This window comes from Capricornis sumatraensis, chromosome 1, assembly GCF_032405125.1.
Source record: "Capricornis sumatraensis isolate serow.1 chromosome 1, serow.2, whole genome shotgun sequence".
Taxonomy (NCBI): domain Eukaryota; kingdom Metazoa; phylum Chordata; class Mammalia; order Artiodactyla; family Bovidae; genus Capricornis; species Capricornis sumatraensis.
In genome coordinates, this window is record NC_091069.1 from 55,515,651 (window position 1) to 55,520,986 (window position 5,336).

Here is a 5,336-nt window from a genome sequence, read left to right on the forward strand (position 1 = left end):
TCTTCCTCTCCATCTTAGTCATCTATGGATAAAAAACTCCATTCATCTCTTTTGCAATTGTTTTTCCATAGCTTTCCTTGTTGGAATTCCTATTTGTTCATTTTCAAATGAGCAAAATCTTATCTAAATTCCATTTTTACCAGAAGATGAGAAGTGTACATTTTTCTTAGTCTTACTCTCTGCCAATTCAGGTTTAGGTCATTGTATACCCTCACTAGTAAATAAATGTGGCCTGTGAAAATATAACCAACTTCAGTAAACCTTAAAAGGTTAAAAGACCTTTTTCTAGAATTCATCATTACATCCACAGTTTCAAACATACATGTCACAATTTTTTCTCTAATATCAAACTTTAAGAAGGTGTTTCACAGAATTATGTTGTCCTCTTAGTAGAGAGAGAAGTAAAGAATAATGCTATTTAACTTTGCTTTTATCAGAGTTTGGATAATAGAGCTAAGCCTTGCCTCTCATCAGTTTTTCTTTTCTTTTTAATTCTCACTGAGTAACTAAGAAAGCCAGTCACAGTGAAGTGCTTGGCTGTTAGTCTTAGATGGCAGCTATTGATATAGCCAGTTCAATCAATCCAGGATGTGTATTGGAAAGGTGAACATCATTAAACACAGTTCCTAATGGATTTGGTTCATCTTAAACTATCAATATTGGTATAGTATTGAAGAACTACAAGTCAGTCAGAGTAATAAAGCAGCATTGTAATAAATATCATGCAACATATTTCTCTCAGAAATAAATCACGTGTCAGAATATAAATACTATATATAAAAATGTATAATTTGCTTTGGCCAAAAGATGGGAGAGTCTACTTCTATAAGTAAATGTGCTATCATGCTACCTTTGAATGCCCATCCCAAAATTTTAGAAATGCAAATAGTCAAAGGGACTAGAAGTTCATTACAGTAACTTTGAAATCCAACAGCGGGAAAATCATTTTAAAGAAAATTATATGAAAGGCGCAAGCACCAAGAAAAGTAATTACATACCACTCAAACCATCATATCCTGGATCTTTATAACCAAACTGGAGAAATTGGAAGGGAAATCTAATTGATTTTATATGAAACACTCATTTGTGACTGAAATGAACAGTGACTGAACTATTTTTCAGAAGTAGAAGGTTCTAACTACTTAGTCACTTCTGAAGTCCTACAATACCAGCCTGCCATAAATTTACCAGTTCAGTTCAGTTCAGTCACTCAGTCATGTCCCACTCCTTCTGACCCCATGAATCTCAGCACACCAGGGCTCCCTGTCTATCACCAATTCCAGAGTTCACTCAAACTCATATCCATCGAGTCGGTGATACCATCCAGTCATCTCATCCTCTGTTGTCCCCTTCTCCTCCTGCCCCCAATCCCTCCCAGCATCAGGGTCTTTTCCAATGAGTCAACTCTTTGCATGAGGTGGCCAAAGTATTGGAGCTTCAGCTTCAGTATCAGTCTTTCCAATGAACACCCAGGACTGATCTCCTTCAGGATGGACTGATTGGATATCCTTGCAGTCCAAGGGACTCTCAAGTGTATTCTCCAACACCACAGTTCAAAAGCATCAATTTTTCAGCACTCAGCTTTCTTCACAGTCCAACTCCAACATCCATACATGACCACTGGAAAAACCATAGTCTTGACTAGATGGACCTTTGTTGGCAAAGTAATATCTCTGCTTTTCGTTTTAATAAATTTATTTATTTTAATTGGAGGTTAATTACTTTGCAATATTGTATTGGTTTTGCCATTTTGAATATACTGTCTAGGTTGGTCATAACTTTCCTTCCAAGGAGTAAGTGTCTTTTAATTTCATGGCTGCAATCACCATCTGAAGTGATTTTGGAGCCCCAAAAAATAAAGTCTCCCACTGTTTCCACTGTTTCCCCATCTATTTTCCATGAAGTGACCAACATCCCTTCAAATAAATTATGGCAAAATGCTGTTACATAATTGATTTTGCACAGTAATAGTACAAGACAAAGAATAATACAACATATGCACATACCTTACTGGATATCTAGAGCATCAGTTCCCTCCTTTGTAAAAGGAGAATAAATGCATGTGTGCTCAGTCATGTCCCACTCTTTGCAATCCCATGGACTGTAATCTGCCAGGCTCCTCTATCCATGGGGTTTCCCAAGAAAGAATATTGGAGTTGGTTGTCATTTCCTTCCTCAGGGGATCTTCCCAACACAGGGATCAAACTCTTGCCTCTTGTATCTCCTGCACTAGCAGGCAGATTCTTTACCACTGAGCCACCTGGAAAGACCTTGCAAAAGGAGGAGTGATGCCCATTCAACAAAAATGTTATTCAGCTAAAATGAAATGATGCAGGTAAAAGCTAAGCATAAATTTGAGCTCACTGGAGATGCTCAGGAAATGTTAACCTAGTAGTAAGTTATCTGAAAAAAAGAAACTCTTAAGAGAGTAAAACACAAACCACGGACTGGGAAAAAATATTTGCAAAACAAATATTGAACTAGAAGATAACTGAGGAATGCAGCCAAAAAAACCATTAGATATATGATGAGCAAGGCTTAACTAGGCATGGCATTACTGGGGATAGATGTCAAACTGTGGATATAAATCCTTTAAGTCCAAGGGCTCAATACATCTTTGCTTCTCCCACAGTGACCAATAAAGTGCTATGAAATTGTTAGTATGTGTTTAATATGGATTGATTTATTTCATAAAATAAAACTATGCATCCTAGGAAATAAAGCCACCTTTATTTTTTTTCTTTTTTTTTTTTTAATTTTAAAATCTTTAATTCTTACATGTGTTCCCAAACATGAACCCCCCTCCCACCTCCCTCCCCATAACATCTCTGTGGGTCATCCCCATGCACCAGCCCCAAGCATGCTGTATCCTGCGTCAGACATAGACTGTAAAGCCACCTTTATTGATAACTGCTGTGAACCACTATTTTTTTCTTAAATTAAGGTGAATATATTTAAGATACATTAAGACACTTAAGTGCAATTCCCAGGTGGCGCTAGTGGTAAAGAACCTAGCTGCCAATGCAGGAGATGTAAAAGATGTGGTTTCAGTCCCCGGGTCAAGAAGATCCTCTGATGGAGGGTATGGCTACCCACTCCAGTATTCTTGCCTGGAGAATCCCATGGACAGAGAAGTCTGCTGGGCTACAGCCCATAAGGTTGCAAAGAGTTGGACATGACTGAATTGACTTAGCACACACCTATGGAACTGATTTTTTTTTTTTTTTTGGTATGTTACAGATCACATACTGGACAGCTGAAAAGTAATATATTTTGTAACCAAGACACATACATGTTCCACTATACAATACTTGCATTTCAAAAAGTATCCAGAAAACAGTGTTGTTGTATGAGAAAGAAAAATATCCCGGTGAAAACTCTCAAGTGTGTTGCTTACTAAAGTCTGAAGTGTTAAAATGAGGCTCTACTCTCACAGAAAATAAATAAAGCAGTGCTCCTGTCCCTGGTCTATATTACTACTGTGAGTCTGAGAAACAAATCATCTACAAACAAATGGCTTTCTTAAAGTTAAAGGACAGTTTATCAGGGAGATAAGGCCAGAGAAAATGCAAAGAAATCTTTTAGGGCAACTTTCTCTCTCTCTTTCTCTCTCATCCTGCCACTGCTTTTCTAAAGGTCTGAGAAATAAGTCTGGAGGTTTGGAGATTAAAGCATACTGTGTTTGACATACCTTGTTAATTTTTTTTAAAGCATTTTATAGCCATTTTTGTGTTCTGAGAAATCCAAATATCTGGTCCCAGGTCTTACTCGTATGTACATTTTTACAATTTATGTTGTTATTTAGAACTAAGAAAATAGTTCCCAAAGTTTTAAGCTATATAAGATATTCTTAAAACAACAGAAGATCATGGTGGGTAAACACATGGCTTTGAAGTCAAAAAAGTGGTCTCATTTTTGTGTCCATGGGTGCTCAGTCGCTTCTCCAGGACATCTTCACAACCCAAGGACAACCCACATCTCCTGCAGTGCAGGCACATTCTTTAGCGCTAAGCCACAGGGAGGCCCTGGACTCACTATTAGAGAGTCCGGGACAGAATAACGGTCTCTTAAAGAAATCCAGAAAATTATCCCGGAATCTGTGATAAATATGTTACTCTGCATGGCAAAAAGGACACCAAGACATGATCTAAACCAAGGATCTTGGAATTAATGAAATTAAAAGATGCCTGCTCCTTGGAAAGAAAGCTATGACAAACCTATAGCATATTCAAAAGAAGAGACGTCACTTAGTCAGGAAAAGTCTGTACCGTCAAAGCTATAGTTTTTCTAGTAGTCATGCAAGAATGTGAGAGTTGGACCATAAAGAAGGCTGAGCACTGAAGAACCAATGCTTTTGAACTGGAGTGTTGGAGAAGATTCTCGAGAGTGACTTGGACAGCAAAGAGATAAAACCAGTCACTCCTAAAGGAAATAAACTCTGAATATTCATTGGAAGGACTGATGCCCAAGTAAAGCTTCAATATTTTAGCTACCTGATAGCAGAAAGAGAAGAGGATGGTACCACCCTTATGGCAGAAAGTGAAGAGGAACTGAAAAGCCTCTTGATGAAAGTGAAAGGACAGTGAAAAAGTTGGCTTAAAACTCGACGTTCAGAAAACTAAGATCATGGTATCTTGTCCCACTACTTCATGGCAAATAGATGGGGAAACAATGGAAACAGTGACAGACTTTATTTTGAGGGGCTCCAAAAATCACTGCAGATAGTGACTGCAGCCATGAAATTAAAAGATGCTTGCTCCTTGGAAGAAAAGCTATGACCAACCTAGACAGCATATTAAAAAGCAGAGACATTATTTTGCCCACAAAGGTCCATCTAGTCAAAGCTACTGGTTTTTCCAGTAGTCATGTATGGATGATGAGATTTGGACAATGAAGAAAGCTGAGTGCTATAGAATTGATGCTTTTGACTGTGGTGTTGGAAAAGACTCTTGAGAGTCAGTCCCTTGGACTGCAAGGAGATAAAACCGTCAATCCTAAAGGAAATCAGTTATGAATATTCATTGCAAGGTCTGATGCTGAAGCTTAAACTCCAATACTTTGGCCACTTGATGCAAAGAACTGACTCATTTGAAAAGACTCTGATGCTAGGAAAGATTGAAGGCAGGAGGAGAAGGGGATGACAGAGGATGAGATGGTTGGATGGCATCACTGACTTGATGGACATGAGTTTGAGCAAGCTCCAGGAGCTGGTAATGGACACAGAAGCCTGGCGTGCTGCAGTCCATGGGGTCACAAAGAGTTGGACATGACTCAGCAATGGAACTGAACTGAACTGAACTGATGTCAAGAGTCAACTCATTGGAAAAGATCCTGAT